We start from the raw sequence: 13,325 nt of genomic DNA on the forward strand, positions 1-13,325 counted from the left end.
AGATGACTTACTACTCCGCAAGCCTGGAGTTTACAAGATACCATGTGAATGTGGCCTTTCATATATGGGACAAACGAATCGTACAGTCCAAGAGAGGTGTACGGAACATCGCAGGTACACTCGGCTCTTACAACCCAGTAAATCGGCTGTGGCAGAGCATTGTATTGATTCTGGTCACTCTATGGTATATGAAAATGTCGAAATTCTGACTTCTGTTTCATCTTTCTGGGACTCCGTAGTAAAAGAGGCCATTGAAATCCGCTTGGCGAAGAATTTAATTAATAGAGACAGCGGTTTCACATTAGATAAATCATGGAATCCGGCACTTTCAATATTGAACTTACAAAGACGTCGCTACAGTTCAGCTCCCAGTAATACATGGACCTCCCAGCGTGGATCGATTGCGCAGCCACAGACGTAACTCATGCATATGTTACGTCTTTGCCGCCGATCAACATCACTGGCGCCTTGTTTATCTGTGGCCGCATGCGCAGTGGCGCGGTCCGCGAGTTTAAAAGGATGGAGCGAGCGCTGGAGCGTCAGTCGTACGGCTCTCTCTAAAGATGTCTGAAAGGTATACAGCCGAAATATTAGAAGAAGAAGCAGAATTTATGCGGTTGCATTCCCGAAACTTAATGGAGCAGTCTTTGCGCCACGAAAACCTGAAGATTCACATCAAGTACCTCTTCGGGGAGGAGATGGTTTTATGTTTTCGACGATTGGACAAGCTACGACATTTGAGAGCAAGATTATTGAGCTCTTTAAGTTTTTTACTGAGGTGCCGTGACCATGGCATAATTCCGAAGTTTGCCAGGTTAGTTCATTTTATAAAATCGACTTCCATGAATAAGATTTTATTTAAAGCTGGTTCTGCTATCGTTAAGGAGAGGATCCGATTCACACGAAGGAAGCTGGATCTTGTTTCTCAAGAACTTTATCGTCTGCACCTGAAGATGTCTGTGGAGTTACCCAGCAACTCTTGGAACTGGATAAAGGGTACAACATGGGCCAAATCCGACTGGGTTCGTGAGGTAGCGACATCAAGACAGACTGCAAAGTTCAGCCGACTTGAGCCATCTCCACAGCAAGAAAGTATCATTCGACGCTCCGTCATTAATATGACGGGTAGAGATTTGGACGATGCTACGATGATGGTCTTAAGCAAAGACTGAATTTTGCACCCACGCCAAAGGTTTTGCCTATACCTGCATTCATCAGTGGCGTTGAAGAAGCTGTTCGACCACTCTCTACGGATTCTGCAGATGAAATAAGACGCAAAACTTGTCGAGCTGTTATGAAGGCTCGCCCACAAAGAAGCAATATATCTGTGGCAGAGAGGACTGCACTACGTATGCTCCGCCAAGATACCGAAACGGTGGTTCTCCCTGCTGATAAAGGTAATGCCACTGTTTTAATGTCACGTGACGACTACCATGATAAGATATACAGCTTACTGAATGATAGTATGTACCGGAAGATCAGTAAGGACCCCACCAAAAAGGTGGTAAGGAAGACGGCGTCGCTTTTGAATGCCTCCCCATTTCCACCGGAAGTCATACCAAGACTGAAACCAAGTGGTGCAGTGCCTCCAAGGCATTATGGACTCCCAAAGATCCATAAGAAAGACGTTCCTCTATGTCCTATCGTGAGCAATATTGGTTCTCCCAACTATGATTGTGCCAAGCACCTGGCGTCACTATTGAGGCCGTTTGTGGGAAAATGTGATCATCATATAAGGAACTCTGCAGATTTCATTGGCAAGTTAAAATCTTTGAAACTGAACACCTCTGATCTATTAGTCAGCTTTGATGTAGTGTCGCTATTTACTAAGGTACCTCTCTCTGAATCTTTAGATCTCATTGGAAAAAGTTTTGAAAAGGAGATTTTAGCTTTGTTTCACCATGTGATGACCTCCACATACTTTTTATTTAATAACGACTTTTTTCAACAGACTGACGGTGTTGCCATGGGTAGTCCTTTGTCACCCTTGGTGGCCAATTTATTTATGGAGGACTTCGAGGAGAAGGCCCTGGAGTCTGCTAGTTTGAAGCCTACAGTTTTTTGGAGGTACGTTGACGACACCTTTGTAGTGTGGCCTCATGGCGAGGACAAATTGCAGGACTTCTTAAACCATCTGAATTCCATCCATGGACAAATTCAGTTTACAATGGAAGTGGAAAAGGAGGGATGTCTTCCATTTTTGGATGTCTTGGTTCGGCGCAAAGAAGATGGCACTCTGGGTCATGCAGTATATCGGAAACCAACCCATACGGACTTATATTTACATGCAAATAGCTGTCACCATCCTTCACAGACGAGCAGTGTTCTAAGAACTTTGGTACACCGAGCACACGTCATATCTGATGAAAGTAGTTTAAAAGACGAACTTTTACATCTGAAGAGAGTTTTTGAGGACAACGGGTATTCTCCACAACAGATACGTAAGGCACTACAAATAAAACCTAAGGTGTCCGTAAGGAATGCAGAAGATGACGAGGAAACATTTAAATCCATGGCTGTCCTGCCGTATGTGGGAAGTCTTTCATCCAAAATAGGACGGATCCTCACTAAACATAAAGTAAAAGTGATTTTTCGTCCACCGGCGAAGACGGCTGCACTCCTGGGTTCCGTTAAAGATGACTTACTACTCTGCAAGCCTGGAGTTTACAAGATACCATGTGAAAGTGGCCTTTCATATATCGGACAAACGAATCATACAGTCCAAGAGAGGTGTACAGAACATCGCAGGTACACTCGGCTCTTACAACCCAGTAAATCGGCTGTGGCAGAGCATTGTATTGATTCTGGTCACTCTATGGTATATGAAAATGTCGAAATTCTGACTTCTGTTTCATCTTTCTGGGACTCCGTAGTAAAAGAGGCCATTGAAATCCGCTTGGCGAAGAATTTAATTAATAGAGACAGCAGTTTCACATTAGATAAATCATGGAATCCGGCACTTTCAATATTGAACTTACAAAGACGTCACTACAGTTCAGCTCCCAGTAATACATCGACCTCCCAGCGTGGATCGAATGCGCAGCCACAGACGTAACTCATGCATATGTTACGTCTTTGCCGCCGATCAACATCACTGGCGCCTTGTTTATCTGTGGCCGCATGCGCAGTGGCGCGGTCCGCGAGTTTAAAAGGATGGAGCGAGCGCTGGAGCGTCAGTCGTACGGCTCTCTCTGAAGATGGCTGAAAGGTATACAGCCGAAATATTAGAAGAAGAAGCAGAATTTATGCGGCTGCATTCCCGAAACTTAATGGAGCAATATTCTATAATTTTTGATATCATTGGTATGAGTGAGATGAGACAATAGTGATGATGGAATGCTTTGTCTCCATTCTAATGGATAGGTGTTACAAAAATAATTTTAGGCAATCTGCGAAGATTTCTTCATGTAGAAATTGGTTGATGATTTTGGTTAGTGGTAGTAGAGTTCCTTTCTATATATTTTTCATTGCATAATTTGAAAAGAAATCTTATGTTTCTGAGTTGTTAAATTTGTCAATTGCTTTTGCCTTTCGCAGGCAAGTACTTTACCATATCAGCGCACACTCTGCTGCAGAGTGAAAATCTCATTCTGGGAACATCCCCTAGGCTGTTGCTAAGCCATGTCTCCGCAATATCCTTTCTTCCGGGAGTGCTAGTTCTGCAAGATTCGTAGAAGAGCATCTGTGTAGTTTGGAAGGTAGGAGACGAGGTACTGGCAAAACTGAAGGTGTGAAGACGGGTCATGAGTCGTGCTTGGGTAGCTCTGTTGGCAGAGCACTTGCCTGTGAAAGGCAAAGTTCCTGAGTTCGAGTCTCAGTCCAACACACAGTTTTAATCTGTCAGGAAGTTTCATATCAGCGCACACTCTGCTGCAGAGTGAAAATCTCAGTCTGGCAATTGCTTCACTAACATATCTGTAGGACACCACAAGACCAGCAGAAGTTGTCATGTTGCTTACTGTCTACAGCTAGGAGCAAAACCACAGCTTTATTTGCATCTTCAATGAAGTTTTTATTCGAACCAGAATTGGTAAACTGTGCATTTAATGTGTTTGGTTGAATTGGAATGTTTTTGAGCTTATTTTCAGAGTTTAACCCTTTTTTCATAACTTTCCACACTGTTGCACACTTATTTATTGCAGTGAGTACATAATTGTCATTGACTTTCCTCTTGGCTGCTCTGATCTCTGATCCACACCATTCTTGCTTCTGTGTAACTTTGCTTCCCAGTTTCACTCTGTTGCAGTCTGTCATAATGGACCATTGGACCATCATTTCCTCCCTAATTTTGCTCAAATGAAGCATGCACCAGTTTCTCAGTTCTTGAAGTATATTACACTGGTTCTGCTTTGTGTGTTTTTGTGATAGGCTCGTGTGGAACAACATGAGTCAAGGTTTTCTACTAATAATTATAAAAGTTTCTGTATTGAATCATTGACAGACATATCATTAGTGAATCCTGTACCATAGTTTATGTGATTGAGACTGATTTTTAACTAATTCAGTTTATGTTCATTGATTGGTCTGATTACTCTTCCTGGTTCACTTGAAGAAATGTTGTTGTTTAGAGGGTTCCCAAGCCTCAGCCCTTTATAATCTGATATCCTGAGGTTTACAGTACCAAATTCAGTTTTATGTGGCTGAAAGAAGCAGATTATATTATCTAATAATGCACCGAGCTTAGTGGATTTGTCACTTAGACAGCAGAAGTTTAGTGATCATAATGTGTCTAATAGGTGCTTCACATGTTTGGTATTATACGTAATGTCTATATTACTTACTTACTCACTAGTCATACCAGACTTGAAAGTCCATTACCACAGCAACGTATTTTTGGCACCTGTCCCTGTCTTGGGCTATTTCCTTCCATTCACCTTCAATAACTAGGCTCCTTAAATCAGCCTTCACATAGTCCTCCCATCTACGCCTTGGTCTCCTCACAGGACGTTTTCCCTCTACGTGCCCTACCAGTACTCTGTGCGCTGCCCTGCCCTCATCCATTCGAGCTACGTGACCCGCCCATCGCAGCCTACGTGATTTGATAATACTGATTATGTCAGGGCTTGAATAGAAGAACATAATGTCTATATTAATATCACAAAATATCAAAACACTGCAATTTTTATATTTTAAGAGTATCATTGTCAATTTCTCAAGATTTTCTATCAATAATTGTTTGTTATTACTAGGGGAGTAGTACACAGAACTAGCTATTAGTTCTTCACTTGGTGTCAATATTGCTGAAACTTCAAAAATTACTTCTATATATGTATAAAACTCACATATTTCACTTCACATTCTAAATTATTTGCTGTTCTGATAAAGACAACACCACAAGGCTTCATATTTGTTCTAAAGTAACTTGTTGCTAATGGGTATTGATCAGGCACATTTAATTCAAGTTCATTATGAATTTGCCAGTGCTCATTTACTAGCAAAAAATCACAATTTAATTCTTCCAGCCAGTATTCCATTATTGTAAGTTTATTTTTAAGTGACTACATGAATATGCAAGAAAAACACACTTTTTGCATTAGTTGGACACACAAAATTCTTGACTGCTGTCATTTTTCTGTCCCAGGTGAAATGCATCAGATGACTTATCCTGCACCTCCTTTGATGATGATGATGATGTTTGGTTTGTGAGGAGCTCAACTGCATGGTTATCAGCACCCGTACAAATTCCCAACCTTTGCTCAGTCCAAACTCGCCACTTTCATGAATGATGATGAAATGATGAGGACAACACAAACATCCAGTCATCTCGAGGCAGGTGAAAATCCCTGACCCTGCTGGGAATCGAACCCGGGACCCCGTGCCTGGGAAGCAAGAACGCGACTGTGAGACCACGAGCTGCGGACGCACCTCCTTTGAATCACTCACCATAAAAATTGCTGAGGTTCCTTTCTAGTGCATGTCAGCTGAAGTGTTTTTCTTCAGCTGGCATTGTTGATGATAGAGGTATTGGTGTTGTCTTAGTTGTGCTGTAAGAACCAGTTTAAGATGATTTTGCTTTTGGGTATTTGATTACTGTTGTTAATATTATCATTTATATTTTTAATGAGTACTTTTTTCCCTAGGCTATTAAGGTGTGACTCATGTAACATGTGGAATCTGTGGCCAATGATGCTAACATCCAGGATTTTTACATTTCTGAAATGTTTACATAACACTGATATTTGTTCATTGGTGGCAGTAATTTCCTTATTTACCCATGACCACAATGCTAAGTTGTACTGGTGTGGGATATTCAGTGTGAAAACATTAGTTTGCGTCAACTCTCCTAGACAGTTTTTCAATTCCAATTTTGCTTTGTAAGTTTCTTTCTTGTTTACATCATTTGACCCAGTGCAAAACAGAACATAATCTTCTGAGGGCAAATTTTATGACTGTGGACCAAATGTCTTTACATATTTTGGATGTAGATGCACCAGGCATTATGCAGGCACTTGCATTTACTGTGGGCTGTTCACAGAGAAGACAAGCAAATCCATTACTATGACCATCTACCATTACAATTACTTTATTCCTGTGTTCATGATTCTTACCGCCTTTAGGGTGCACACTTGTGTGCCTATTATCAACAATATGTACAGCTTTTGGAACAATAGTTTCACTGTGTTCTCTGTTTGCAACAAAGTCTAGCACTTCAGATTTATTTGGAAATTGGATGATCTCATGTTCCTTCATTTTGGCTGTGCCATATTTTTTTAGGAAACAAAAAATTAGACTTGTTCTTTTATAATTCATTTCATTCAAATCTGACAACACCAACAGATCATCTCACATGCTGATACTCAATACACGGTCATTGTTTTCATCACATAACTGTTTTTCAAGGCATAACTGTTTTTAAAGGTCTTTAATTATTTTACTTTTTGGTTCTAAGGCCAGTTTGTATCAATGTTCAGTTTCCAAATTTTTCACACTCCCGGAAGTTGCACTGTGTACATTTCAGCCGTTTCACCACTTTCTTTTTTTACACTTCCTACACTTATTACTACATGAAACATTATTTATATCACACATATTTACATTTTCAGTTTTAATGGGCCCCATCTTGTCACTCAGAGACCAGGCTACTACTGCTGCTACTTCTGCTGCTACTACTACTACCACCACCACCACTTAGTTGATGAGAATATAATTTACAGCAGAAGCACTGTAATTACTCTAGCACAGTTATTGACTGTGTCTTGCAAACTGTATCAGATCAAAGATCCTCTTTCAATTTTGATGCCTTCCTGTAATCAATATTAAATTCACCACGCAATATTATTTTGTTGTTTCACTTGTAAATACTAATCTTATTTACCCCACTGTGTAATTTTTTCAAAAATGCCATGGGACTACTATCAAGTGAATGGTAGACTTTAAAGATAGTATGTTTTGTATAATTAATTACAGTTTCAATTAATGAACACTTAAATTCTTTTTCAGTGCTGAATTTTACTGGGTTTTAGGATAATTCCGCATCCACTTGTAATACACATGGCTATGTTAGTAGTTAACACTTTATTGTATGTACTCACTACACATAGAATACTCACCCAATACACACAATATAAAACTGAACACCATAGTAATAACAAAAGAATGTAAAAACATAAGTCATATTGTCAAATATGAAGATAAATTTAGTTTTTATAGCACAGCTATTTATGAATCAATAATTGCACTCAATCCAAACTGATTGTCCATGTAGTCTGCCACATCAGTCCCACCCCCTCCCCCTCCCCCTTCTTCTTTGGCAGAGCTGTAGCTCAACAATTCATGTGTGTAGCATATTTACTCATATGGTCTGTCAGTCCCTCAACTGAATGGAACTTAAACCCCCCCCCCCAGACCAATGGAGTGTTGATAAAGTACTTGTCTTCCAGACTGAGTAAACACAATTGGCTTTTTTGTCTGTTCAAGAAGATGAATGTCTGTATCCTTGGCTGACACGTCATGAGGGGAATATAACAACAGATCCCTTTTATTGTATGATTCATCTGCACATTTTTTGGAGTATGTGGCTTAAGTCAGTCAACCGACCATATGTCATTTTTGAATTTTTTTTTCCAGCTATGACTGTTTTCTCACCCATGTCAGTGATCCTAAAGGGTCCCATACATGGAGGGGAAAGAGGAGGTCTAGCTACATCATCTCTTAGCCATACAAACTCACATTTGAACAAGTCTTTCTGGACGAAAATTTGTTTGTCTCTGTATCACAACAGATTGGTAGGTTTGAGCAGTTTCATATGAGTTTGTAGGGCGTGTAAAAGAAATGTTGCATATTCCCTAACTGATAAACATGGAGGATTGGTGGGAGGAGAAGGGGTGAGGGAGGGTGAGAAAAATTCACCCAATACCTTCAGTTACTCTACATAGACTAACTGAGCAGAGGCACATCCTAAGTTTTCTTTAATTACTGTTCAGAGGCCTATAAGTATTAATGGTAGTGCTGTCATCCAGGATTCCACTGGCAGGCCAAGGCAGCTTTCAGGGTGTGGTGCATATGTTCTACCTTACTGCTGCTGGCAGGATGGTAGCTCATAGTTCATTTGTGTTTGCATCTGCATAATCTCAAGAGCTTCTCAAGCACTTGGCATTTGAACTGTCTACCCCTCTCAGTACTGGTAATATGAGGAATGCCAAATCTGAAGAACCAAGTAGAGATCAAAGCATGGGTTACAGACACTGCTGAAATATCTGGTATGGGAACATCCTCAGGCCTTGTAGTAACTAGAAAACGAAAGCCATCTGAAGTGGGAAGGGGACCTACAATATCCAAATGCAAGAGAGGGAATCTCCCTCACGGGAAGGGGAAGTTTTCCACCAGAGGAAAGCTGTGGGAACAAATTTTACAACTTTGACATGACATGCAACATCAAACCCATTGATGTCAGTCTTTCTGTATTCCCAGCCTAACAACCCTGTTTGCTACTATCTTAGCAGTAGCTCTTATCTCCAGGTGTGCTAGGTTGTGAAGGGTGACAAACACTGGGCTTCACAATTTTGTTGGTATAAGTGGATGTACTTGTTTCCTGAAATGCTGCACCAAATCCCTTGTCTTCTGTTCTACAGTGGCAGACACTCAAGGCATAAGCCCAACGATGCAGGATCATCCCATTACTGCTGAAGGAAGCTGTCGGTAACTTGTTCAGCTGCCATGTCAGCCCAGTTAATGATGGAAAACACTGCACAACTGTGTGGAAAGCAGTCAGCCATGATGTTATCCTGCTCTGTGATGGGTTGCATGTCTATGGAAAATTGGACAATAAACTGTGCTTGGAAAATCTGATGTGGTGATTTACGATCGGTGACATGTTGGAATATGGAGGTCAGAGGTTTATGATGTGTGAAAATTGTAAATACTTGTCTGCCTTGGAATGGTCAGGAATGTTGATAGCTAGATATATGACCAGCAGATCCCTGTAAAATGCACTCCATTGTTTCTGCTGTACTGACTGGCTTTTGGAAAAAAGAGCAGGAGGTTGCCATTTTGCCTGTGTCATATTGGTGTAACACCATTCCCTGTGCCATCTGACTTGCATCAACACAGAACGTGAATGGCACATTCTGAACAGGATGTGCCAACAATGTATGATTCACCAGTGCATTTTTTAGTTCACTATATGCAGATGTAGCTTCTGGAGTCCATGGAACCTCCTGCTACCAGATGTGTTTTTACCAGTGAGCAGTTTGATAAGTGGTTCCTGCATCTATGCCAAATGTGGCAAGTGTCTTCTGTAATAATTTAACATCCTCAGGAAACATCTCAGGCCTTTAAATGCAGAAGGCAGGGGCACGTTTACAATATCTGTTACTGTTTTGGGAAATGGTGAGGTACCATGGTGTGATACAGTGTAGTGAGAAACTTTATGTCTTCTTTTGCAAAAATATATCTTTTCTTATTAATCATAACACTGTAGCAATCTAGTCTTTTGAACAAACTGTGCAGATGCTTAATATACTTCTCTATGGTTTTTGAGACTACTAAAATGTTTTCCATGTAGCAGAACATGAATGGAAGGCCGTGCAGGACCTCATGCATGAAATTCTGCCAAGTTTGTGCAGCATTTCACAGGCCAAAAGGTATAGTATTGTGCTCAAAAGACCAAAGGGTGTAGTCACAGGTATCTTTTTTTGTCTTTCAGAGCCATAAATATTTGTAAGAATGCCTTAGCACAGCCAACAACACTGAAATAGTAAGTACCTCCTAGGTTACCATTAAAGTCAGTTATGTGTAGTCTCTGCAGATGTTCCATGATCTGTTTTTCTTTCTTACCCCTTTCAATGGGGACTCCCATGCGTTATGTGCTCTTGATACCTCTCCATCAGCAATCATGTTATCGAATTCCTGTTTTGCTGTGGATAATTTATCAGGAGGCAAGGACTGAGGTCTGAAAGCCACTGACTGACCCATTGTTGTACTAATAAAATATTGAGTGGAATGACTTTTGTTGTTCTTGGCTTACGCAGGATGTGTCAGCACAGGAAACTCAAGCAACAGCTGTTGGCCAAGGTCATTGCCCAACACAGTCAACCTTGGAGAAGGAATACGGGGAAGAAGCTTGACTATCATGTGGTGCCATAACAGTGCAGCATAGTTGCCGTAGTTGTTCACATGTGCAGTCCAACTCTTTTTGCAATACATAAATTTTCCTTCACTGTTAAGCATTTTCATTTTATAACTTATTAGTCATCAAACTTTTATAGAACAGTCCTTGTATCTCAGAAATTTGTGCTTCAAGTACCTTGCAGGTCTCTCTCAACTTCAAATGCTCAATAGTTTTGTGTGAATAAGTGTCTATGTATGCTCCACATTGAGACAGTAGCAATTCTGACTGCTGTATAATAAATGTGGAAGATGCATGTAGCCTGGTAATCTCTGAACAACTGAAAACAGTGGAGTCATGCAGTATGAATTCCAGTGTGGTAGTGAGTTTGGGAGAGAGAGGTATTTGCACTAAGCACTAAATCTGGCACAATTGAAAAATGTCAGAGAAAATCAGCTCCTAAAATTTCTCCAATCACTTTGGCAATGACAAATGTCCATGTAGAACAGAAGTTGTCATACAGTTCTAGAGTTACTGTTTTCTTCCCATATGTTGTGTTTGGAGAATTGTTGGCAGCTGTCAGAAAAGGAGCATTTTCATTTTTGCCACAATCATTCAGCATATTTGCATAAACTCTGATTTATGAAGTAGTGTCTACTAGGAAAAGTACACCATACTTTCTGTCTTTGTTAAATAAACAAGTGGAGTCCATAACAGTTGACACCGTTGCAGTCTTTCCACCTTTTAGGCACTGTGAAAATCCTGATGAGTGTGTGTGCCTGCTGGCACTAGTCGTTCCCCTTTGGGTATGTGCAGAAGCTTGTGCACTACCTTGTTACATCAGTAAAATTCATGTGGTACTAACACCACTGTCTGCATCACTGGTTATTCTTTCTTTGAACCCCATTGTTGTTGGGTTCAGCTTAGCATTTAGTCTAGATGGTTCATTCATCAACTGCTCCATAGATGGCTCTATCTGCAGCCTTGTGTCTGTGTTGCCACAATGCCACCACTGCAACTCCCTGAGGTAAATGAGGTCACAATGTGTGGTCTGGTGCCTCCTATCATATCCTCATTCACAGCGGCACAGGTAGTTCTATCCATGGATGTAATCATTACCGCATCCGCTTTGCATCCTAGTTCATCAAGGGAGAGATCTGTAAAAACACAAAGAATGGTCCTCATGTTTTGTGAGTTTTCAAAGCCAGAAAAATTTTAAATACTGTTCTGATAACAGTTCATTACCCACCAACAGGCATAACAAATGAAGCCTTTGGGTTGGGGAATCACTGGCCAACACTTGATTCTCAATAATTTTTTGTAACCATGATTCTGGCAGTAGCATGAAATACTGGAGTACAGCTTCTTTAAAGCATAAGATCATTGATGTAAGACATCATCTAACATTTAACTCCACCTGTAATGTAATCAATGTAAACTGTTCCATATAAGATACAATCCCAAGTCAAATGATGACCTCCACTTGTCTTAACTATAAAAGGCAAAATTTTTATGTTGTACTCTTTGTTGTCATTGCTTTAGCCTGTGCTGACACTCAAAGCAATGGTCTTTGGCATAGTGTTGCTGACAGATGGGGGGTCATGGCATGGCACTCTGTCTTTGGGACATTATTGAGTTGAAGTCCATTGTGTTGTACACCCAAGTGAAGAGAATGTTTAGTAATGTTCAGTACACGGTTGCACTTTTGGAGAACTCAGCATCCATTTGTAATACACACGACCACAACAGTAGTCAACACTTTGTTGTATTTACTCACTATACATAGAATACTCATCCAGTGCACACAATATAAAACTCAACACCACAATAATTGCCAAAGCACATAAGTCATATTGTCAAATACAAAGATAAATCTAGTTATTATACCACAGCTACTCATGAATCAATGACTGCACTCACTCCATACTGATCATCCATTTTAGTCTGCCACAGGGTCTTCTTTATCATGTTTGTAAATCATTTATGCACAAATATTGCAGCTTGAAATGGCACTTGGACTTACCAACTGGGGTCATGAAGTGCTATGACACCTTAGATGACATTAGCACAATAAATTCCAAATCTGCTAGAAAAGGCAAGTGATTTCAAACAAATTTACGTAACTTGGAAACACTGCTGACACAGGTGTTCAAACTGTGTATTTGATGGCTCCAAAATCACATTCTGCTTCGTGTAGTCTGTTACATTAGGGCCTTGTAGTATTATAAATAAAAATACTGGTTGTATTCATTTGAAGAGCCCCATTTATTCAGTTTGTAGATTCAAAATGTTAAGAAAACATTTCACCATAGCCACCACAGTTGTGTAATACTTGGCATAAAAGAGCACACCAAAAATATGTTGACTCAGTTTAACATAAGAAACCAACTCCCACTTGGAGCCTAGGCTTCCAGTATGACAGACTTACTCCCAAGATCAAATGAGTTATTATATTTTACCATGCTTACACAAGTAACAAATAGAAAACAATGTTTGTGATTAAAATGAAACAGATGTTGATAATCTTTGTGTACCAATTCTATACTTACACTGAGGTGACAAAAGGCATGGGATACCTCCTAATATCATGTTAGACCTTCTTTTCCCCAGTGTAATACAGAAAGTTGATGTGGCATGGACTCAAGAAGTTATTGGAAGTCCCATGTAGAAATATTGCACTGTGCTGCCTCTATAGCCAGCCATAATTCTGAGAGTGTTTCTAGTGCAAGATTTTATGCACGAACTGGCCTCTCAATTATGTCCCACAAATGTCTGATGG

The sequence above is a fragment of the Schistocerca americana genome, chromosome X (assembly GCF_021461395.2).
Source record: "Schistocerca americana isolate TAMUIC-IGC-003095 chromosome X, iqSchAmer2.1, whole genome shotgun sequence".
In the NCBI taxonomy this organism is placed as follows: domain Eukaryota; kingdom Metazoa; phylum Arthropoda; class Insecta; order Orthoptera; family Acrididae; genus Schistocerca; species Schistocerca americana.